At 38.1% G+C, this 26040-nt stretch overlaps 1 protein-coding gene across 5 annotated transcripts in view; it reads right to left on the reverse strand.

The window, feature by feature from the left end:
* LOC144020883 (protein phosphatase 1 regulatory subunit 29-like) overlaps window positions 1-26040 on the reverse strand; it is a 107690-nt gene that overhangs the window by 78845 nt on the left and 2805 nt on the right. For 2 of the 5 annotated variants that reach the window (XM_077524756.1, XM_077524753.1), the window contains exon 2: window positions 23839-24003. The exons of 2 other annotated variants lie outside the window; for them this stretch is intronic. The gene's annotated coding sequence lies outside the window, so the exon portion shown is untranslated. The remainder of the gene's footprint in view (window positions 1-23838; window positions 24004-26040) is intronic. One more of the 5 variants, XM_077524754.1, reaches the window with a different exon arrangement.

Raw genomic sequence — 26040 nt, forward strand, 5'->3', positions numbered from 1 at the left:
CTGCTGCCCGAGCGCCGTAAAGAAATGACTTCTCTATCCCCTAGCTGCCTTGCGTTTGACAGCCTTCAAAATCAAAAGAATTCTTCCTCTGTCAAAAACGAAAGAAACCCAAAAAAAAAAAAAAAAAAAAAAAAAGGATTGTTGAGACTGCTGCCCAAACGCTGAAGAGAAAGGAGCGCTCTACTCCCGTAGCCATCTTGTGTTTGACACCCTTTAAAAACTAAAGGTTTCCTACTCTGACCCAAAAAGGAAACAAACCTAGGAAAAATTGTTGCAACTGGCGCCCAAGCGCCAAAAAACAAAACAAAAAAAACCTTTTGGGCCCCCAGCCGCCCTGTGTTTGACAGCTTTCAAAATCCAAAACAATCTGTCAAAATCGAATCAAATCCAGAAACGACATTTGAGACTGCTGCTCGAGTGCGGCAAAGATAGAAGCTCTCATAGCCACCTTGTGTTTGGTGGCCTTCAAAATCTAAAGGATTCTTCATCTGTTAAAAACAATGGGGAAAAAAAAAAACAGAAAGTATAGTTGAGACTGCTGCCCGAGCGCCGAAAAGAAAGGACTGACGTACCAACCCAACATGTTGGACAGCCTTCAAACTCATTAGGACTCGTTTTTTTTACCTAAAACAAAATGAAATATTTGTGACTGCAGCCCGAGCGCCGAAAAGAAAGGACAGCAATAACTGACGCATCAACTCAACATATGTTGGACAGCCTTCAAACTCATTAGGACTCGTTTTTTTCACCTAAAACAAAATGAAATATTTGTGACTGCAGCCCGAGCGCCGAAGAGAAAAGGCGCATCCGACGTGTTGTTGCTTTATATCGGATACCAATAGACTTAATCAAGTCATCCAACATGCAGCAGCTTTGAGTCTCAGTAAAAGACACAAAATGACGTTTCTCATCAGCGCTCGGGCAGCATCGGTATAGTTGTTTTTAGTTTTTTTTTTAAACAAGCTGTCGCTCCAACAAGACGATTAATATCAAAAGTGTTCAGTTGGCACACATATACAGGCGCACACTTGTGCATGTCGAGAACGTAGCTTGGCATCCATTTTGTTCACACACCCACACGAACCGGTTCCTGAACGCACACAGGATGTGCTGACGCTACGCACAAGTACAAACATCACATTTGCATTCTGCTGATTCCTGCGTTTTACTGTGACTTTCACAAGTGCGCACACTTTTAATACACGCAATCAACCTGAGCGCCGCCGCTCCTTTCCCTTGTTGCTCTCCTCCGTTTGCCGCCGCTATCTAACGCTAACTGGCCTGCTAGCTTTTTGGCTTTGGCTTTTGAAGTCACCGGCGCCGATCGCGCTAGTTAGCGCGCTCGCGTTTTATGCCGAGGGTGGCAAAGATAAACGCGTTTTTAGCTTTCAAGAAAATTATGTTAGCAGTGTAAAGCTGCTTAATTAGCATTGCCGCTACAGGTCACTGGCGCTAACCATGCTAGTTAGCACACGGTCTCAAAGACAAGTTTGTTTTTTTGGCTTTTAGCATTGATAACAACATTGATCCAACATTCTTTGCTATCTGGGAAAGGGTGGCAAAGATAAACGCGTTTTCAGCTTTCAGGAAATTATGTTAGCAGTGTAAAGCTGCCTAATTAGCATTGCCGCTACAGGTCACTGGCGCTAACCATGCTAGTTAGCACACGGTCTCAAAGACAAGTTTGTTTTTTTGGCTTTTAACATTGATAACAACATCCTTTGCTTACTGGGAAATGGCCGTGCTAAGTTGCTAACCATGCTAATGCTAATAATCATGGCTCAGTTTGCTGACCAACCCCAGAAAACAGGTGAGCCATGATTGGTCGTTACCTACTTCCTCAGCACAGGTGATGTCATCATCAGTCGACAGCAAGTAGATAAATTACTTTTTAACTCAGTCACTGCCAATGACAACTATAGACGTCAAAATCCAAGCAAACAGCCAGTGTTAATTTTGAAAAAAAAAAAAAAGAAAATTTAAAAAAATAATAATAATTTAGTTTTAGTTGTAGTCTTCTGACTAAATTTAATTAAAGCCTTAGTCATAACTCAGTCACCTGATTGTATTTCAGTTTAAATCCAATTTTAGTCAACAAAAATAAAGAGAAATTTTAGTCGACTAAAATTGACTTTTGGAGGCCGAGACCCAGTATGTGGTTTCAGTAAGACTAAGACCGACCACAAAAACGTCAACGCCCGTGTTGTAGGGTAACAGGAATCCGTTCTAGGCACAATGGTAGCACTTAGCAATGAAATTGTTGTCATCGTTGTTATTAATAACAACAATGATTAATAACTACGAATGAAAACAATGAATAACTAAAACTAAATTCAAATTTCTTGTCAAAATTTGCACTGGTTGTTTGCTTGGATTTTTGACGCCTATAGTCGTCATTGGCAGTGAATGAGTTCAAAGGTATTAATTGTACATGAAAAATAATGACGCTATCAAAATAATTCTGGACAAAATATGCTGAAAAATTGTTCAATGAGTCAAGTATCCATTTAAGATACACAACCTTGTGAAATATACTTTGTTAATTTTATTTAAAGCCTTTAGGACCAAATAATGTACTTTTTTTCAATCAATCAATCAATCAATCAATCAATCAACTGTTAAGTAAATTAATAATTGTGTCCATATAATATAGCGGTCTTGCTAAGCGAGCATTACACAATCTTCAAGTCACTGATGCTATGCTGTGACGTATTAGCTCATATTCTTTTTTTTTTTCTTTTTTTTTTTGTCCCAACATCATCATTCCTCCGCGTTTCACACGCTATTTTGCCGCCAGCTGACATTTCTCGTTGGATTTATGACCTCCATTTATTTTGTTCACAGTTTGCGCTGAGCTACCAGGCAGCGGTGCGATCGTAAAAACGAGCTGCCGAAGCCGCCCGGGTCCGCCCGCCGTGTTCCCGATAAGAGCCGCGTGCTTCATTCTTTTTTTTTTTTTTTTGCTGCGTTTTCTTTTTAAGACGTCGCGGCAAATAAATCGCGGCCGGGGCGGCGCCGCGCCGGACGCCGTTAGCGTCAGCTGGTGTGGAACATATTGCCCGCCGCTAACCCGGAGGAACCTTTCACACCGGGGGAATAAAAAAAAAAAAAATAAAATAAAAAATAAATAAAAAAAGTTTATTCAGCGCTACACTTTTGTTTCAGTTGAGGCCAGACCATTAACCCGTACTACGTCTCCGCCATGATATAATTCTTGCGAGTCACGACAGCGGGCAGCTTTTCAAAGCTAGCACCTTGTGCTAGCATGCACAGTACTGCTCTCCTCCGTTTGGCGCCGCTAATCTATGCTAACTAGCCTGCTAGCTTTGGCTAGCTTTTGAAGTCACTGGTGCCGATCGCGCTAGTTAGCGCACTTGCATTTTATGCCAAATAGTGTTAATTTCGTCAACAAAAACTAAACAAAAATAATTTCGTCAATGCACATTTTTTTCACTGAACTAAAACTAGACTAGACTAGGCTAGACTAGACTAAAACCTTCATTAACTCATTCACTCCCAGCCATTTTCACAGAAGCAACCCCCTTTGCTCGCAGCTGTTATACTGGATTTTGGTTGATTTTACATGGCCGACAGAATATTGTGTTCTATTGCTATCAAAACATGGAACCTACAAAAAGAAACATTACAGTCTTTCCTTTCATTGGGAAAAAAAAATGGATTTGCCTTTGTTTCCGTTTTGTAGCAATTAGCATTAGAATACAGATTTTAATTGATATTCACATTCCAGGTGACAACACAAAAAGAGCTCGCTGCAACATAGCCCTGGCTGATCTCACTCTGCCGCCACCTGCTGGCCATTTTTTTGGAGTGACTACCATTGTTTTAAGCCACCTCTTCATGTCAGAAGCTGCACCAAAGCCTTCTGTGTGCTCTTGCATTAAAAAAAAAAAAAAAAAAGGCATTAAAAACCATGACGTGACGAGGAAGCTGCGGAGGATCCCATGCAGGATCCCTTGCAGGAGTGCACGAGGGCGTGGAAGAGAACTGCTCATTTTTTAGACTGGGCCAGAAAGAAACGGAGGGGGTGTCGTGTCGCAGTTATTTTAGAATTCTCACTTTGTTTTAGACAAATCATTTCCCTTGTTTTTAGCAAACCCTCACAATCTTTTGCATGCATGTTCACAGGACTCCTGAGCACTGTTCATCATTTATCACAATTTTTTTTTTTTGGTTCTCATATCCCTTTAACCGTTTTAAACACAAGGACATTCCAGAAACACCACGAGGAAGTGACTTGCTAATTTTATGAACCTTTTTCATAGAAAGCCCCACAGACATTTTACCCCCTCTTGAGATTTTATTGTGGATGGTTTTACCAGGAAAAGTAAATCGGCACTCGACACAGTAGAACCTCTAAAGACAAAAAAAAAAAAAAAAAAACTCCTCAAATCTCACCCCACCGCGGCAAACGGATGAAACAAAAACGAGGAAAAAGAACATGTCAGACTGCTGAGAGGAAGCCGCTGGTGGTGGTGGAAAAAAAAAAAAAAAAAGCTTGACATTGAGCTCCAGATATTTAAATGCTAGAAACTCCCATACTAAAATAAATAAATAAATAAATAAAATGATACGAGACTCAAATGCTACAAGGCGAGATGTTTCACGAAATGGGAAAAAGTACACAAGAACGTATGGACTATGGAGGACAAAAACTGCCAAAATTCTAAATAAATAAATGACTAAAGAAATAAATAAATGGCTAAAAGTGAAAATAAAAAATGAAAATTATATTTTAAAAAAAAAATATATAAATGTAAATAAAAAGAGCAATATATATAGTCTTCTTTCATCAGGAAAAAAAAAGTATATTTCTGTTTCAGTTTTGCAGCAATTAGCATTCGAGCATAGCTAAGTTTCATCATTATTCACAAATCTGCTTAAAACAGTAGAGGGAAAACATTGATCTCTTATACTCTGCTGCCACCTACTGGCCGTTTTTGTAATAACGAGCATTGCTTCAAGCGTTCTCTTCAGTTCAGAGGCTGCAACAAAGCCTTCTTTATGCTCTAGCATAAAAAAAAAAAAAATTAATGTATAAATACGTCTTTGGAAGCATGGTAATATTTAAAATATAACGTATTTATGCGTCTTTGGGAGCAAATGAGTTAATAAATTACCACCTAAAAAAAATTCCTTGACCACTTTCATTTCCTTTTAACAATATTTGCAGCTTACTTCAGCATTAAAAAAAATAAAAAAATAAAAATAAAAAATAAACTTTTAGTCCATCACAAACCAATATTTTTAATGCAGTTAAATCTTTGCTCTTATTTCAGGATACACTGGACAGTTTTGTCCTGGGGGATGCTTTTTTTTTTTTTACGTTATTTATACTTGGTATCATGATTGAATTTAATACTGTATGTAAAAGACTAATATTCTATTTATATCATTATTTATTTACTGTATTAACGAGAGGATTTTTTTTTTCTAAAGCATTTTGTGTCATTTTTCAAGTATGAAGGCTCCTTCAAAAATAAAGGTTTTGATTGTGTTTGAGTGCGTGAGGACAAGATGGTGCGGTTGTGTGGTGGTGGCTTTTTTTGGGGGGGTCTCCGGGGCGACTTGTTGCTTGACGAATATGTGAAGTCTGGACATAAAAGCAAGACGGCAGCAACCCCTGTGGTGACTCCGGACCGACGGTGGTGGCCAAACATCATGAAATATTGATGGCGGCGCGTCCGGGAAAAAGACGGAATGTGTGAGTGAGTGCCAGGCTGCGGGAAATCAAAGCAATAACAAGACACACCGCTCACAGGCGAGATGAAAAGCTGACGTGGGGGGGGGGGATAAACAAAAGGAATGAACATACGCGGACGGGGGAGACGTTGTCAAGAGCAGACGCAAGGAATGCAACGGACTGGGTCTCGGATAAGGCGCGTTAGTCTCGAGATCACAAATGTGTGCAATGGCTGGTGGTTACAGAATGCAAAAATAACCCGTTAGAAGGCTAATTAGCATGGTTAGCATGGGAGGTGTCTCAATCTGAATGCTAGTAGGCTAGCAGATAAAAGCAGACGATTGAGTGAACGCAGAAACGTGCTTTTCATTTCGTAGCAAATGCTAGCATGCTAACTAGCATGGTTAGCCCCAGAGACCTACGCACCTAAAGCAACAACGAAATCAATGCTAGTCTTCACGTTAGCACACATAACATGGCTGATTAAGTGAATGTTAGCAGGCTACAATTAATATTAACATGTACGTTAATGTTAACACGTACACTTAGCACCAGCGGCTAGAACACCCACTTGAGTAAAAAAATAAATAAATAAATCTGCTGTCCTACTTCACTTCACACTCACACAAAGTGTCATTATGGCAGCTCAAGCTAAGTGCGCTAGGTGAGCACAAGCTATGTGGAGGCATCATAATAAGTAGCACTGTATATATTAGTATCGTGAACACAAACACAAGTCAAGTCGCATAATATTACCATAATTTGCGATAACATTTTAGCATGCTAACCAACATTTTAGTAGGCTAGCATGTTATCTCTTTTGGTTAGCACCGGTTATTAGAATATTTATTATAAATAGCATCGTTTTGCCAAAGATGGAAACATGATTGTCTTTCTTCTTTTTTTCTTGGAGAGCGGCGGGGGACTTAGCTACAGTAAAAAAAAAATTAAAAAAAATGCTAGCAAGCTAATTAGCATGGTTAGCTGCAGTGTCATGAATCACAACGTGACAGTCGATCAGCTATCCTGGATAGAACAGCTACTTGGGTAAAAGCTAAAAACAATTTTCTTCATAACGTTTAGCACCAGATTTTAGTCGGCTAACTAGCACCATTAGCATAAGATATATAAACAACAAAAAGCTACTAGGCTAGCTGTCAAAGATAGCACAATGGACTCAAAAGTTGAAAAAGTTTTTCCCTTAGCGCCATTTACCACCAAATTACGACATGCTAAATAGCATTGTAAGCACTGATATGCAAAATGAGGCCACTTTTATTTCCGCATGACGTGCTAGCACCAGAGACATAACACAACATAAGCCAGGAAATCACAGACATTTGCGCTATAAAATAAACACAGCTTTTCTTTGTGACAGCAAAAAAAAATGACAATTTGCATGGCTAGCGGCAGGAAGATAAATCTACCGAATGCTAGTACGCTAACTAGCACGCACATACAGCAACTTGAATAAAATAACGCAACTGGACTTTTCTTAGCAACATTAAACACCAACTAGCTAAAAGCTAATAACTAGCGCACTTAGCCCCGCTCACTGGGATTGCTCTTCTCATCCTCCCCCACCACGGATGCATAAATTGATAGGTCGCGCTTTTTTTTTTTTTCTTTTTTTTTTTTTTTAAAACATCCTCTCCTAATTGCCAGGGAAGTGATTTCTTATCGGCTCCGGGGGCTTTGCGGGGATCCCAGAAATCCCGACGGCTGCTAGCGTGTGTCCGCGCGTGTGTGTGTGTGCGTGTCAAACCAATGAAGACGAATGGCGGTAGAGTCCCGCGCCACGCTTCAGCACATAACAACCAACAATAGAGCGGAGGAGGAAAAAGCGCACGCTCGGTATTATTCACTCGTGTGAAACGACAAAGTCAAACAATGGGAAAGCGCGGCAACCGGATCGAAAGACCCCCAAAGGCAGGAATCTCGATGGGTCGTTAAGCAGCGGGGTGACAAACGAGGCTAATTTGGTCACAACATTCCAAGTAAAGTAGATCTGATCGGGTTTTGTGGATGGGGGAATAAACGCTCGCGATGATCGCGAGCTACGGTGGGGGCGTCGCAATTTGTTGCGACGAATGAACAAAATAAAATTAAAAATTAAATGCAAAAAAAAAATGTAACATGCATATATATATCATAATGATATATAGCGCTGCTCAATTATGTATAAACTATTAATCACGATGAACTCGATAATAATTGAAATCACAATTAGGATGATAATTTGTTTTTTGGTGCAAAAAAAATTGTAAACATAAAAAATATTAAGACAAATAAATTTCATTCAAACGCTATAATTATGCAAATTTCTTTTGGACCAAACAAGATTTATTAAATTCTTTTTTTAAATATTAAAAAAATAAATAAATAAATAAATAAATAAAAAAATAAATAAAAAGTATAAATATATATAAAAAATATATACATTTAAACTAGGGATACTTAACTTATTTAACCCATTATAACAATTAAAAATTAATATTTTGTCTGTAATTAATTTGATACTTTCATTATTTTTCACACACAATTAGTACCTTTCAAAACACATTTTGCAACTTGCTGTCGACTGAAAATGACATCACAAAGGGCTCGGGCAACCAATCACAGCTCAGCTGTTTTCTAGGTTTGGTCATGTGACATTCACAAGCTGAGCTGTGATTGGTTACCTGAGCCCCTTTGTGATGTCATTTTCAGTCGACAGCAAGTTGCAAAATGTGTTTTTGAAGGTGCTAATTGTACGTGATAATAATAATGAAAATATCAAATTTATTATAGGGAAAATATTCATGTTTGACTGCCAAAAATGGCTAAATAAGTCAAGTATCCATTTAAACAACAATCCAAGTAAGTAGATCTGATCGGGTTTTGCGGATGGGGTGGATCGCTACAGTCGGTAGGCGGCCGGGTAGCTTAGGTCGGTAGCTTGTCCTTCGCATTCTCACACGTTATATATTATTATTTCCGCAGTTGTTATTATTAATATTACATATTCATATCCTCAGCAAGTCACACTATAATATCTGCAGCGTGCCACTCTCTCCCTCGGCGCCCTTGGAGCCTGCGTTCCCAAGCGCGAGTAATCCACGTCCAATTAGCTTCCTCTCGCCCCCTAGCCTAACGAGCCGCACAATCTTCCATCCGTCCATTCTCCGAAGCGTTTATCTTCGCTACGGTTGCAAACTTAAAACACATTTACGCCGCCTAAATAGGATTAATTCCTTAACCCCATCTTTAATCCCCAGTCGACCAATCACAATGCTAATATTGCGGCTGCTCCAGATGCTAAAGCTAATGTTAGTGCTAGCGCTAACCAGGCTTGACTCCTTATGAATGAACTTTTTGCACAAAGCGTCGCGGTAACTCACTTAGCTTAGCTTAACGTGTAGCAGCTAACCAGATTTCGCCCGTCTCCTTCCGTTGAAGCGCTTTCAGACAAACGCGGCAGTCGCAATTAGCGCATCGATTGCAAGCTAATGGATTAAAACGTGTGGGCTCGTTCTGCTGTGCCGGTGAGAAAAAAAATCGGAGGACATTTTTCACTTTGTTACCGTTAAAAAGAGTCGGAGGAACTCGAGGGGAACTGTCAATAGTTTTTTCACGGCAACAAGCCCAAAAGCTTGCTGACTCTGGCTTGAAACCCTAATTTGAAACCTGAACTCACGTTCAAAACACTCATTTGAAGCTAAACAATAATTTGAAAATCTTCGTTTGAAACCGTAACTTCAAACCTTGATTTGAAACCCTAATCTCGGCTTTTGGGACTTGACAGAACAGAAAGAGAGAATACACACATTTTGAAGCGTAATTTTGAAACCTTAACTTGAAACCCTAGCTTCAAAACCTAATCTTGACTTCAAAACCTAATTTGAAACCTTACTCACGTTTGAAGCCTATATAAATAATAAATATATATTATATAAAAATACAAACAACAACAACAACAACAACAATAATAATAATATAAATACATAATAAATAAAAATAAAATAAATACATACGAATAAAAATAATAAATAAAAAATTCATAATTTAATAAAAATATAGAGAAATATAAATATAACAAATACATACATAATATATAAAAATATATTTTATATAAAAATATAGATAATAATAATAATTATATATATATATATATATATATATATATATATATATATATATATATATATATATATATATATATATATATATATACTACTACTAATAATAATAATAATAACTAAGCTGATGAGTCTTCTTCTCCTGAAGACTTACGTCCATTTCCTCCCCACTCTTATGAGGAGCTCCCTCTAGTGGCCCTCCAAGTAATTGCTCAATAAGTCATAACCAATGGAGCCGTTCGTGTGGCTGTATATGAACTACAAATACCGCGATACGTGTGCGGACGTATAGATAATCTATCGGGAGACAAAGCATCACGATTTATCGCGGTATCGATAGATTGTCACACCCCTACTTGAATCCCTAAAGTAAACTTGAAAGCGTTCAAGCCAAAGCATCTGATGTGCTGCTTTTTGTATCTGTTCCAAAACTCGTTAAAAATCTGCGCTTCTGATAGTTGACTTGTTTTTTGTTTTTTTTTGGTGCGTGTGAGACGCTATCTGAGCCCAGCAGAGCTTGTTGAAGACAAGCTGCACTTCATGCAAGGATGGATGCTGCACCCTGGACTGTCAATTACCAGAATCTCTACTCGGCCAGAACCGCGTCGGCTGAGTCTGCCAGCCAGCGCGCGTGTGCGTGTATGCGTGTGCGCGCCTTCCTTGAGGCCACGCTCATTTTTGCCCATTTTTCCATCTGTGCTGACATCCATCAGCTTCTCCTCCCGTCAACCTGCCGCCCGCTACTGCTTGTGATTTAAAGAAAAAGACTGGAGAGAAAAAAAAAAAAAAAAAAAGAAGGCCGGCAAATCAGGCCCACAAGCGCCTCGGCCCGGTTTTAATGGCGCAGAAAATTAAATGAAGTCAAAGCCGGCGAGAGAAAAATGACGCTGATGCGGGATGATGAGGTAGGGGGGGGGGGGGGGGGACTTGTTGGAGGAATAAATACTCGCGATGATCGCGAGCTACGGTGGGGGTGTCGCACTTTGTCGCGACGAATGAACAAAATAAAATGCAAAAAATAAAAAATAAAAATAAATAAGAAAAATATAACATGCATATATATATCATAATGATATATAGCGCTGCTCAATTATGTATAAAATATTAATCGCGATTAATTTGCTAATAATTGAAATCACGATTAGGATGATCATTTGTTTTTTGGTGCAAAAAAAAAATTTTGTAAACAAACAATATTAAGACAACTAAATTTCGTTCAAACGCTATAATTATGCAAACTTCTTTTGGACCAAACAAGATTTATTACATTAATATTTTTTAAATAAAAAAAAATAAAAAATAAAAATAAGTATAAATATATATGAAAAATATATACATTTAAACAACTCAAAATTAGTATTAACAATCTTTTATTTTTGTTCATGATTATGCCAGTTTTGTAATTGCGGACTGTAATAATTGAAATTATAATTGAATTTCGATTAATTTCACATTATACATCAATAGTATGCAGATCAAATTAATATTAAAAAAAAAAACAAATATTTAAATAAATAAATAAATAATAAAAAATAAATACATAAATAAATAAAAAATAAATATTAGTATGTTGGTATTTTCCTGGCAGTTCATCATAAAATCTAAACATTTCATATTTTTTTTATTTTATTTGTATTTATTTTTTTTTGTATCTAAATGTTTAGACCTTGCGATTGGCTGGCAACCAGTCCAGGGTGTCACCTGCCTACTGCCCAGAGCCAGCTGAGATAGGCGCCAGCACCCCCCGCGACCCTTGTGAGGAATAAGCGGTCAAGAAAATGGATGGATGGATAAATGTTTAGATAAAATATTTTCTAAACAGCCACATCAATAAATTATATTTTAGTTTTAAAATAGAAAAAAAATTAGTACGTGGAAAAAACTACCAATTTGTTTTAAAAGATGAGTAAAAAAAAAATATGAAATAATAAAATGAAAAAATGGAATATGGCATTTTGTCACCATGTAAGACGAAATCTATCATATTTTGCAGTCTAATTTCCCGCTTCAGCTATCACACGTTCAGACTTTGGCCATCAGCATTGGACAGCTTGGACGTTGCAATTTTTTTTGTAAGCATTTTCATGGCCTACTAATTGACATTGGAGCGGCGCTGCGAAAATTGCCCCCCTGGCAAGAATTTTTTTTTCCCCGTCCCCAACTGCAGCTCACTTGCCAGTTTGGCGAGCGACTTGGCCGTCGCGCGTCGCACCATTTACGCTCCCCCAAGGGAAGTGTCTGGAAAACCGTCCGCTTGACAAACCGCGACGCGGACGGCCTGTTTCCCACCGCCGCTCATTCAAAACGATCAACTTCTAGAGCAGGCGTTTGCGCAAAGCCGAGTCGATCTGCGGAAGAGTGCATTGGAAATCACAAGCTTGAAATCCGATTCTTTGGGGAGTGATCACGTTTTACCCGTACGGATTTCATGTTCTTGAGCATCAGAAGTTTCCACCTTTGAAAAACAATTTTTTTTACCCTAAATTGGTGAAAAAAAATGGGGATATGGATAGATATATATATATATATATATATATATATATATATATATATATATATATATATATATCTCGGCGGTAAAGGTGTCAGTCGATTAAAAAATTTTAATCGTAATTTAATCGCATGACTTCAATAATTAACTGACGATTAATCGCACATTAATTGAATTTTATACTTCAATTTATATCTAAATTTACAATAAAATGTACAATTTTTTCCCCCCTTAATTTAAATATGGTTTTATTTTTTAGTCATTGATAGAGTAATTTCATAACAATTCAATAACAAAAAAGTTTTTTAAAAAATCATTGATAGAGTAATTTCATAAAGTAATGAGGAAAAAAAAGTTAAAAAATAAATAATAGAAAGTTAATTTATGCGAAAAAAAAAACTTGAATATTTGTCACATTATAAAGTGTCAAATTTGTGAGAAAAAAAAATAAAAAATAATTGTAAAATTCTTCCATGCTTAAAGTGGAAACCCTACCCCTAAATTTTGTTGAATATTTCCATCAAAAACTGACGTTTAAAAGTCGATTTGGCCGCATATTGAATCGATACGAGAATTGCGCACTGTAATATCGCGATATATCGTCGAATCGATTTTTTTTTTTTTTTTAACACCCCTATTATTCGGAATATCATATTTAGATTTGAAGGCGACATTTAAATTTACAAGACTGACTTTGTGTCGAAAATGTGAAAAACAGAATCTTATTGATTTCAAAGTGTTGGGAAAGGAAGGTAAAGAAGGTTAGTTGGAGGAGCGGGTGGGAAAAAGATGATCATCAGCATCACGCTGTAGACAAAATGAAAATAAATTCATTTTACTGCCACAAAATCCTGCTGGGAATGTAATTTTGCCACGCAAACACATCAGCATGCAGGAGGTGCAGAACTTTCTGGATGAGCTGATCCACAAATGCGATGCACGCTCACACTCGGGCCGCCTGCACGCTGCTTTTGGCTAATGTGACTTTGCAAAATCATATTTTGGATTTTATTTTTTATGATGATGACTATTATTTCGAGGGATAGACCGATTATCGGCTGGGCCGATTATCGATGCCGATTTTCAAACATATTCAATCATTCACCGTCTGCGAAGATCTTTTGAAACCTTTAACGAACCCTGACAAAAAAAAATAAATTAGCTACACACATTCTCATGAACTTGTCGCTCGATAAGACGCGGGGGAATTTTTTTTTCCATTTATGGATTTAGTTAAAGCAGGGGTGTCAAACATGAGGCCCGCGGGCCGGATCAGGCCCGCAAAGGGGTTTAAGCCGGCCCACTAGATGAATTTTTAAAATTAAAAAAAAGAAAAAAAAATTGTAATGTCAGACTAATTAATCATTTGGCCACAATCAAAATATATAAAAATTGTAATTTCACAATCAGTCCTCAGATGAGCAATGGAACTTGCTTGGGGGAATCGTCGTGGATGTCATTATTTTACAGACAACTTAAAGTTACGGTTTCTATAATAATAATAATAATTATTATTATTATTATTATTATTATTATTATTATTATTATTTATTTTAAATAATAGATCAACATAAACGTGTTTAATTCGACACAAATTCAATTACTGGCGCACATGCTGATTTTGTTATAATTTTAAAACAAAGCTATCAATTCTTTATATGTTTGCAATTATTATTATTTATTTTATTTTTTTTAATTGGACGCTATTTTTTTTTTCTCTTTCACTGCAAATGCATATCGGCTTGAAATATCGGTTATCGGCCTCCTTGGCGACGAATAATTTGTATCAGTATCGGTTTATCACTAATTATTTCCCCACACTCACACTGACCCGTTAGTGTGGGCGGTTCTTCGGGGCGAGAAAGGACTTGAGCAAAACTTCTGTTGTCTTCATCCCAAATGCATGAGAAAAACACACGCGCGCACGCGCACACGCGCGCACGTCATCTTCCCACGCAGTCGCCTGAATAATTGAAGTGGCATTTAAAGTGAATGTCGGTGGAAAGTGGCCATGAAAGCGTACGTCTGTCCGGATCGCGCTCGGCCCCATCTGCTGCGCAATACGACCAACAGAAACATGCCGAGCATTTAGAATGGAATTTAAAACGTGTCAATAATTGCGGTGAAATGATATTTTGGCGGAGAGCTAACCTTGTGGGAGTTGACTTATTGAGTTTCCTGTTTTGGAGGAGGAAAACTTTCCTGCCGTACTCCGCCCACGAGATTCCGTATTTTTTCACAATTTAGCGTTGGCCATCTGTCGAGTATGTGTGATTTAAGTTTGGTAGACATCAGATGATTATTTTATTTATTTTTTCCCCATAGTTGAAGGTTCACTGGAAATATGGCCAAAATGAGCTGAAAATGGCAACTTCGAGCCAAAATGTCAGAATTTTTGTGAATTTTCAGATTATTATTATTTATTTATTTATTTTTTTTTGAGAATCTCATGATAAACCTGCCTACCAAATTTCACATTGCGAAGTGAAACTGCCTCAAAGGGGTTGTATTATTTTCACAAAAAGGTGCTGCTGAGCGAGAAATACATTTGCTAAAAAAAAAATAAAAAATAAAAATGTTACGCAAATGAGATTTATGACCAGGAAAGCATTAGTTTCCTGCAAAAAACACGCTAATATGACATTAAAAAATACTGGAACTGATCATAAGAAGGCTCAATTAGGCTATAGCAGTGTTCATTTTGACAAGAAATTTAAATTTAGTTTTAGTTATAGTCTTTTGACTAACATTCATTAGTTTTAGTCATAATTGTGGGAATGCTTCCATGATGTTAGTTTCCCATAGCTCATAAAACGCAAAATGAGACCATCAAAACAACATATTTGACCACAAAAAAAGCTAAACTAGGCTATGAAAATGCTACAAATGGCAAGTGTTGACCAAAATATGTTGTAAAATTTCACAGAAATGCTATATTTGTCCAGAAATGATTTTTTTTTTTTTTTCCTCCATGAAAGTGTTAGTTTTGCCACAGAAAGGCAACAATATGCCATTTAAACAAAATTCAATGTCGGTCCCATTGAAAATGAATGGGGGGGAAAGTCGATATTTAACATTAAATTGTGCGAATACTATAAGTACTGTGAAATCACACCATATATTCCCAAGATGGCGTGAATTTTTTTGAAGCAAGTTGAAATTTGAATGGTGTAAATCGGAAGTAATATGTGAGAGTTATGACACGGCAAAAAAGTGTGGAGAATAAAAAGCCGAATAACGTATGCTTTCAGCATTCCCACAATAATCATAATAATAATAATATTAAAAATGTTACCTATAAAACATGCGCTTTTATTCTGCCCCGAAAAGCTCAAAAATGAATGTCTGGAAAGCAAAGCGATCATTTCAACCAAAATGCAACATTTTACTATTAAAACAACACATTTGTTTGCAAAAAGTGTTTTTTTTTTTTTTTTGCCAGGCCACTTTTTGCACTCTTGCTAATAAAACAAAAGAGCCAAATTGGAAAATTACCCGCTCAAAGCCTCTCTATTTGTGCTTTTTTTTTTTGTGCCACAAACGTCACCGCTTTTTTTGGCAAGTCTTTCATCACTCGGTTGAAGTTGAGCTCATCCCGGCCGCTCGCTCGCTCGTCAAACTTCATCAAGCGCGTTTCGCTCCCGGCGGACGTCCACGCGACTATTTTTGGGATGACGGATGCGCCTTTCAAGTACGTGACGGGAGAATGTTTTTGGTCGCGGCAAACGATGCGGAGACAAACAGCAAAAAAAAAAAAAAAAGATGACAAAATGGAATATTTGTTCCCATAATATGTCGACTTGCTGCTGTAACAATGACATAACAAAAAAAGATTGTTTTGGCGACTGAGCACTCAAAAAAAGTTGAAAATCCAATTTGTTTGTTTTGATCTGACAGGAACTTTAATAGACATCGGTGGCAAACTTGTCAGCCAAACTTTTAGGGATTGTTATTGTCCTGTCATAGCAAGATAAGAACCTTTTAGATATTGAAATCGAATCGGATATTGAAATCGCTACATTGACTTTGACCTTATAAGGGCATTTCCAGCAGCGATCGCAAGAAGATTGCCGATTTTCAACCAAACTTCTAGGAATTGTTGTTATGTCATGCGATAGACCAAACAAACAAAAAACAACAACAAGATTGTCTTGGCACCTGAGCCCAAACATTAAAATCCAAATGTTGGGTTTTCTCTTTAGGACCTTTCAAGCAGAGATCACAGGGTCCATATGTTCAACCAAACTCTTAGGGAAGGTTATTGTTATGCCACGGAATGACAGCACGACCCAAGACAATCTTGGCAGCTGAGCATAAACATTACAGGCTTTTGGCTTTTCTGTTTAAGAGGATATAAAAAAGCAAAATTGTGGATTTTCAACCTAACTTCTAGGAATTGTTATTGTTATGTCACACGGTAGACAAAAAAAAAACCAAGATTGTCTTGGCACCTGAGCCCAAACATTAAAATCCAAACTTTGGATTTTCTCTTTAGGATCTTTCAAGCAGAGATCACAGGGTCCATGTTCAACCAAACTTTTAAGGAAGGTTATTGTTATGCCACGGAATGACAAGACAATCTTGGCAGCTGAGCATAAACATTACAGGCTTTTGGCTTTTCCGTTTAAGAGGATTTCAAAAGCAAGATTGTGGATTTTCAGCCAATCTTTTTAGGAATTGTTATTGTTATGTCACAGAGTGGCGGGACACCTCAAGCAGATTTTAAAATATTCAACCAAACTTTTAGGGATTGTTATTGTTATGCCACAACAAGAACCATTTTCACTTCACCGTTGGTATTCAAACCGATACCACTACAAGTACTCGAGTACTTGTACCACAAGCTAGGGCTGCTTCGACTATGAAGAAAATATTAATCACGATTAATTTGGTAATAATTGAAATCACGATTAGGACAATCATTTGTTTTTTTGGTGCAACAGAAGAAAATGTTTAATCGGCAAATTTCTTTGAAACACTCTAATTATGCACGTTTCTTTTGGACCAAACAAGATTTATTAAATTAGCTATTTTAAAATTGGAAAAAAAAAATATGCAACTACATCTAAACAACTCAAAATTAGTATTAGTGGAGTGTAATAATTGAAATTGTAATTGAATTTCGATTAATTGTACAGCCGTACCACTAGAACTAAAATTTCATTTGTGAACAAAAACCTCTCTTTCTTTTTCTTTCTCTCCTTTTCTGATGCGCATGACGATTCCCCAATGTGTCAAACCACTTCAATGTAGCACCACCTACTGGTGAGGAGGACTCAAATGTCAGATTATTATTTTTTTATCCAATAACTTGTAAAACTGCCCGATAACGGCATCACCCGTAGAGATTGTTATTTTGATGGATTGTTATTAACTTTAGTGATGTGATGCTACTGTTCAACTACAGATCAAAATTCATACTAACGATGATAAGCAAAAATATAATTAATTAAATAGATCTTCCCCATTTCTATTCCCGTTATTTGCATTCGGCATCAACGTGGAGCACGTTCCACATGAATCAAGAGCGAGCGTTGACGCACGTTGCGCCCTGTCTGCTTATTTACTATCCGCAGATTGAGCGAGACGCCGACGGGCGGCCGCGATTTGGAGCCGGCGATTATCAGACCGCGGCGAGGTCGTAAAACGCTCGCCGTCCGAGAACCCTCCGGGACGCAAATTTCATCTCCTCGACGCCGTCGCCGACGTTTCGGCGCTGACACCCAACGTTGATTGCTCACATGCTATCAAAAAAGCATCTCGGATTTGTTTGTCTCACCTCCCAGAAATCAATCGGCTTCTTGTTTTGACAGTGAAAAACAATCTCGGAAAGTTTTGAGGAAATCGGTTGTGAATTGTGACTGGGGGGGGAAAAAAGAGGCAACAAAGTAGTGTGATCTAAAAATCTATTAAAAATCTATGAAGTTCTTGCTCTTGCCAAGAAGAAGAATGCTTGACTCATCGTTTTTGAGTCCCGATTGATAGAAACCGGCAACATTCATTTACTTTAGCCTGAGGTTTTGGCTAACTTGTTTTTGATCAAATGTCATTTAAAATAATAATAAAAAAAATATATAAAAAAAAAAATCACAATAACATAGCACTCCCACAATAAAAACTAACAAAATCACACTGAAAACTAATTAAAACTAACTAAATTGAAAAAGAATAATAATAATAATAATAATAATAATAATAATAAAAAATAAAACTAACTAAAATGAAAAATTGTGACTTGTGATTTGTGACTGGAATAAAACATTATTTGGCCTCAATTGGTTCTCTTAAAAAAAATTAAAAAAAAATAAAAATCAATAGGATTCTTGGAGTAAATAATAATTCCAGGATGGAGAGAGGAACACAAAGAACTTGAAAACGAGGAAGTTGACTTGAACACATTGAGGTTGGCCAACAGTTTGTGCAGAACACGAGACAGTCCAGAAAGTTGAGAGACGTCAAAGAGAACACAAAAAAAGTGGGAAAAGCAACATTAGGACATTGAGAGGAAAAAAAAACAAAGTTTTGGGAAATGTAAAGGGGCAAGAAGAAGATGTCAGGAGCGCAAAGAGGTCGACCCAAGCAAGTCGAGCGGAAACGCGAGGATGATGAGAGGAAGACGCCGATGTTGAGAGCGAAACGAGGAAGTCGGGCGGAAAACGAGAGCAACCAGAGGAACAAAAACAAGGAAGTTGAGAGGGAGACAACGGATGTTAAGAAACACAAGAAAGTTGAGAGAAACAAAAAAAAAAAAAAAAAAAGGAAGTTGACTTGAACATGAAAAGGTTGATGGGAACAACAAGGAAGTCAAGCGGAACACGAGGAAGTCGAGATGAACGTTGAGAGGAAAACAGAGAAAAATTAGATGATAATCCGCTTTGAATCGTGACCGGAATGACATCCATATTCCAAATCGATTGGGATCCATTTGCAATCATAATCAGTAGGTATATAAAAAAAATATATATAAAAAAAAAAAATGCTTGCCAATTGCGGCGGTGTTTCAGGCAATATTATCTGGCCACGTTCCACATTTCAGGCAAGTGGAATTGGATTGACTTTATAATAATAATAATACTAATATTATTATTAATAATAATATTTAATGCACAAGGCAAGTCCATGGTCTTCACGTAAGCAAAAGCAGAACTTCTAAAAGCATAATTAATTATTATAAGATAATAATAATAATAAACAAATTATGAAGTGATTTGATTAATTATATATACATTATTATTAAAATATAAATTATAATGAATTAATTTGATTAATATACATTAGTAATTTTATTATGATTTTTTAATCATTATTATTATTATCATTATTGTTATTATTATTATTCATAAGTTCCTTAATTTGCACAGAACTTCTAAAAACAATTAATATAGGATAATAATAATGAAAATATTCATAATAAAAGAAATGATTATGAATTCATTTGATTAATTACATATACATTATTATTATTATTATTATTATTAATAATTATTAATAAGCTTCCTTAATTTACATATAGTATGCACAAGGCATGTCCATGATCTTCACGCAAGTAAAACCAAAACTTCTAAAAGCATAATAATTAATATTCTAAGATAATAATAATAATAATAATAACGATAATAATATGATATTTATGAACCTGTCATCTCATCTGCTGTTGCTCAAATACCAAAATCAGTCATGTTTTTTTTTTTGTTTTCCAATACATGACCCTGCATGCGTTCGTTCCCCAAGGAAGCCAACACCTTAAATAATTTGGACGTTTCGACAGACGGGGGGGAAAAAAAAAAAAAAGAAAAGAAAACGTCCGATTTCCATTTACAAGCTTCTTAGATTAGATGAAATGAAAGTTTTATGGTCCCTGTTGGAGAAATTGGGCCACGGCTACCGAGTGGGGGGGAGCAGGAAAGTAAATTGAAATTGTCCATGGAAAACAGCCCACATGATTACAAGGCGAAGACATTAGCATTAATGACTTTGCGCAGTTTGCTTTATTGTTTGACGCGCGAACGGGCGTTCTCGCCCAAGAGACGCCCCACGTCTGTTATCTTTTTAGTTCTTTTTTTTTTTTTTTTACACTCACTGCCAAAATGAGGATACAAAGAAGCCACTGTTAATAGTCAAACGCAAACGTCTTCAACCTCCTGCCATCTTGGCCTCTGGAAACACGAGGAAGTCGAGCGCAGGATAAGGCGGCCCAGAGAGAGACAAAGAAGTCAAGAGTATGCTAAGGAAGTTGAGAGGAACACGAGGAAGTTGAGTGGACAGCGTGAAGGTTGAGAAGACGGCAAGGAAGCCGTGAGAAACGCAAGGAAGTTGATGATACCAAGGAAGTTTAGAGGAACACATGGAAGTTGTAGATACCAAGGAGTTTGAGATGAACGCAAGGAAGTTGAGTGGATACTAAGGAAGTTGAGACAAACCCAAGAAAATTGAATGGATACCAAGGAAGTTGAGATGATACCAAGGAAGCTAAGATGAACACGAGGAAGGTGAAGAAACCAAGGAAGTTTAGACGCACAGATGGAAGTTGTAGATACCAAGGAAGTTGAGTAGATAATAAGGAAGTTGAGAAGATAGCAAGGAAGACAAGATTAAAACAAGGAAGTTTAGAGGGAAAAAGGAAGTTGAGATCATACCAAGGAAGTTGAGATAAACAGCAAGGAAGCGGAGAGGAACAAAAGGAAGTTGAATGGATACTAAGGAAGTTGGGAAGACAGCAAGGAAGCCGAGATTAACACAAGGAAGTTTCGAGAGGGAAAAAAAGGAAGTTGAGATGATACCGAGGAAGTTGAGATGAACAACAAGGAAGCGGAGAGGAACACAAGGACGTTGTGGATACCAAGGAGGTTGTGATGAAAACAAGGAAGTTGAGTGGATGCTAAGGAAGTTGAGAAGATAGCAAGGAAGTCGAGATTAACACAAGGAAGTTTAGAGGGAAAAAGGAAGTTGAGATGATACCGAGGAAGTTGAGATGAACAACAAGGAAGCGGAGAGGAACACAAGGAAGTTTAGTGGATGCTAAGAAGTTGAGAAAACAGCAGGGAAAACGAGATTAACACAAGGAACTTTAGAGGGGGGAAAAGGAAGTTGAGATGAACAATAGGAAGGAGAGAGGAACACAAGGGAGTTGAGTTAACCAAGGAAGGTGAGACGAACACAAGGAAGTTGCGATGATAGCAAGGAAGCGGGGAGAATAATCTAAGAAGATAAGATGAAAGGAACACCAGGAAGTTGAGTGCAAGATGAGATAGTTGAGAGGAAGACAAAGGAGGGAGACAAGGGAGTCGACAGGATACCAAGGAAGTTGAGATGAACACAAGGAAGTTGAGAGGAACTTAAGGAAGTCAAGATGAATGAAGAATATAAGGAAGTTAACGTTACAGAGAACGTTCAAATGAACACAAGGAAGTTGAGCTAGCAAGGAAGCTGTGAGGAACACCAGGAAGTTGAGAGTGAGAGAGACAACACATAATATGAGAGGAACACCAGGAAGTTGAGGGCAACATCATGGAGGAATAAAAAAAAAAAAACAAGTGAGAGGGAAACAAGAACGTTGCGAGGAAATCGCGAATGACGAGACTCGTGAAGCTTGTCCTAAAGTTGAGTTCAGGAAACGGCACTGCGGGGCGAAGACAATCGGAATGTTGGATTATCAACCCCACGCAGGGATTTGAACACAAAAAAAAGCCAAACGCGTCTGGAGGAAAAAACGCCGCCACACTCGCGCTGAACTTCTCGGCGCTCGTTTGCTTTTGTCTACAAGAGGAATTATTCATCACACGCAAAAAAAAAAAAAAAAACTCAAGTCGCCGGAATCATCCGAGAGACAAAAAAAAAAAAAACAATGGCAGAAAAGTGACAAATATCGGCTTTTTTTTTTTTTTTCCTTGTTTTGTGTCCGCCCACTCACGCAAACACGCGCCAACATGACAACATGTTGTGCATCTGTGTGCAGTCCTGAAGCCACAACAGCACAGGACACACAAAAACGTGCGATGGAGTCCCGGCAGACCGTTTTTTTGGGGGGGGGGGGTTTCAACTCGGAGCCTGGAAACCTCGATTCTTCCCGCTGGCTACAACCCAAACGCACGTACGCGCAAACGCTCAACTTTGATACGTTTCTTCCCGCTTTGCAAGTCATCCGGTAGCGGCAAATGCAGTGAAGTGGAAAGCAATTTGTGAAAAAAAGAAAACGAGAAAGGGCAAACGATTGCTCTCTCAGATGAGAACTCAAATAAATAAATAAATATATATATATATATATATATAAATCGATTCATAAAAGAATCGAGATTCTCATTTATTAATCGAATCGAATCGATATTAATATCCAAAAATTTATTTTATTTCAATTAGAAATGAAGAAGAAGAAGGGGGAAAAGGCAGTTGTAGCCCACATGGATTTTTTGTGGAAAAACGCACTTACAATACAAAATTAGCTGAGCTGTGATTGGTTACCTGAGCCCTTGTGATGTCGTTTTTTTTTTTGGTTGACAGCAAGTTGCAAAAATGTGTTTTTAAAAGGTACTAATTGTGCATGAAAAATGATGAAAATTTCATTTAATAATCAAATTGATTATAGGCAAAATATTCATGTTAGACTGCCAAAAATAGCTAAATAAGTACAGTATCCCTTTAAATATTGCAATATCGATATCTCTATATTCAGCAACTATGTTGCATATCGCATGTTTTTCTAATATCGTGCAGCCCTAATTCATACCAAAAAAAAAAACCACACAAATTATTATTATTATTTTTTTTTTTAAATAAAAGGTACTTATGATCCTACCCTGAGGACTCCCATTGGATCCAATTTGGACCCAAATCTGTGTCCTCACGAGTTCAAGTAACTTCCCCACTCCACCGTGTGGAAAGTCAAGTTGAACCAACAGCATCCCCACCTTGCTCCTTAACCCCACCCCCACAACACCCCACCCCGCCCCCACCCCGCCCCGCCCCCACCTCCGTGACTCATGCCCGACAACTTCAGCGGCCAAACATGTAAAAATCCCATCCATCAGATCATCGTAAACATCCAACCGATGGCAGCTCGCCGGTCATGTGACCAACAGTGAAGGGGAAAAAAAAAAAAAAAAAAGGAAGGTGCACGAAAGCCGATCAATCAAGTCAGTTGAGAGGGACTGACCAACATACCACCACCCAACCCCCCCTTCCCCCTCCTCCTTCAACTGTCAATCAAAAGGCGCTCGCACGCATGTCACAGGTGCACACGCGTGCACGCCTCCTCCTGACCAGTGCCGCAATATGGAAATACATGCACGTGTTTCTTCTTCTTCTTATTATTTCTTGGCGCGCATCTTCCTCACGCACACACACACACACCCATGCAGACCCCCCGCCCCCCCCTCCCCCTTTCCACCAGAGGAGCTCCGCGCTGGTTCCGCGCACCCAAATGAAGCAACACCACCCCTCCCTCCTCAAAAGAAGCGCTCCGCTCCACATCTTGTGCATCCAAAAGTGCAGAAATGCACCAAATGACAAAAGGTGCATGCGCGCGCTTTTACCTTTTGCAGGGTGGGGGGTGGTCGGTGGTCCGGCGTCGTGCGCTCACTCAGGCTGCAGGCGACCGTGGGTAGGATCCAGAGCGGAGGATGAGGCTCGCTTGCGTTCCAGCAGAGGAGGAAGGCGAGAGTGAAGGAAGGAGGAGTGATGGGAGAGGCGGTGCGCTGCTGGAAGGGAAGAGGAGGGGGGAGGGGGGGGGGGGGGGGTTAGAGAGAGGGAGGATGGTGGTGGGGGGGGGGGGGGGCTTAAAGGATGAAGGCTGCTGGTGAATTGGGGCTAACAGCCTCTTGCCCAACTCCCGTCAGTGATAGCCAGACAGTCAAGCATTGGGGCAGAAGGAGAAAAAATGAGTGTTTTTTGTTTGTTTTTGTTTTTTTGCTTGGAGCATTAATGCAGGGAAATTATTGCATGTTGAAAAGTCCTCCCGGGGGGGGTGTATGTAATAAAGACAATAAATTGAACGGTGTGGTTTAGTTAAGAAGAAATCCTATTTGTGCATTGTTCAAGTGAGAAATAAGATTAAAAACGTGTGCAAAAAAAATATAAAAATTAAGGGTGTCAAAATTAGTATGTTAACTCATTCACTCCCAAAAACGTATTTATACTTTTTTTTTTTAGGTTTTTGTATGAAGGTTTTGATGCAGTTTCTGACCTGAAGCGGTCGCTTAAAGCGATGATACTTATTACAAAAAATAAAATAAAAAAAATAAAAAAATAAAAATAAATAAAAAACACAAACGGCCAGCAGGTGGCAGCAAAGTATAAGAGATCAACCAGGTCCATGTTGCAACAAGCTCTTTTTCCCAGTATTTTCAACAGGTTTGTGAATAATGATGAAACTTAGCTAATTCTAATGCTAATTGCTACAAAACAAAAAAAATACTGTACTTTTTTTTTTTTTTTTTTTCCCCCCTTATGAAAGAAGAGACATTTTTCTTTTGGTAGTTTCCATGTTTTGATAGCAACAGAACATGAAAATGGCTGGGAGTGAATGAGTTAATTTAAAGTTCCTATAAAACCACTTTTTTTTTTTTTTTTTTTTGCTTGGAGCATTTATGCAGGGAAATGATTTCTTCGGAGGGGGGGGGGGGGGGGGTAGATATTAAAAAAAAAAAAAAACTTGTTTCTAACGCTTCTCACAATTTCCGGTAGTAGCTCCACCATTACGTCCATGAAACAAGGACAAAAAAAATGATTAGTGGAGGAAAAAAAAAAAAAAAGAGAAAGGAGATCCCTGTCATCCTCTCTTTGCAACTTTTTTTTTCCCGCCCCAGAGCTCCAGCTCTTAGACACGCTTGACAAAAAAAACAGATTTGCAAGGACGAACTTCCACGGCGGCAATGTCACTGACGAGGAAGAAAAACTCAGACGGGGTGTGAAACGATAAGGAAAATAAAAATAAAAATTGGCTGCGCCGATAACGATCATAATCAGTCAATAAATACTCGATGGTATCAACTTCATCATTGGAGCGAGGAAGTGATAGAGTGAAAGTTGGGAAACTGAAGCGATGGCGGATGGTTAAAAACCAGGAAGTGGTGATGATGAAAGGGGGGAAAACGATGGAAAGCTGAAAACAACAACAACAGAAAAATTGAAAGGAGGACTGAATCATTTCCAGGGATTTCCTTTGAGAATTCTCTCTCTTTCTGTCTCTCTAATCAAATATTTTTCTCTCCCTCTCTCAATATAATCTCTCTCACACAATCTAATCTCTCATATAATCTAATCTCTCACACTCTCTCATATAATCTAATCTCTCACACTCTCTCACTCTATATCTATATATATATATATATATATATATGGAAATGTAGTTTGAGTTATTTATAGCCACGGTCAGCTGTTGGTCAGAAGACTTGTCTTTGATGTTAACACATCACAACGATAATGTGATCCAATGGTGCATCTAATAAAATGTCTGGTGAGAATGGAAAAAAAAAGTTGTATGACATATTTTGTAAACACACACTGGAATATGAGCACACACACACACACACACACCTGGGCTCCAACAAGCCGAGGTGGCGACAGCAGCAGCCATCAATCATCGCCCGGCAACACTTGCACCCCGCCGTCATCGTCCAATTACCGGCCGGCAAAGCCATGAATCAACCAATCAGCGCGGGGCAGGGGGCTGTCTAAATATTGCCCCGCTATGGATGACACGAAAAGTTTAAAAAAAAAAAAAAAAAAAAAAAAGG

Source organism: Festucalex cinctus, chromosome 6 (genome assembly GCF_051991245.1).
Source record: "Festucalex cinctus isolate MCC-2025b chromosome 6, RoL_Fcin_1.0, whole genome shotgun sequence".
Classification (NCBI taxonomy): domain Eukaryota; kingdom Metazoa; phylum Chordata; class Actinopteri; order Syngnathiformes; family Syngnathidae; genus Festucalex; species Festucalex cinctus.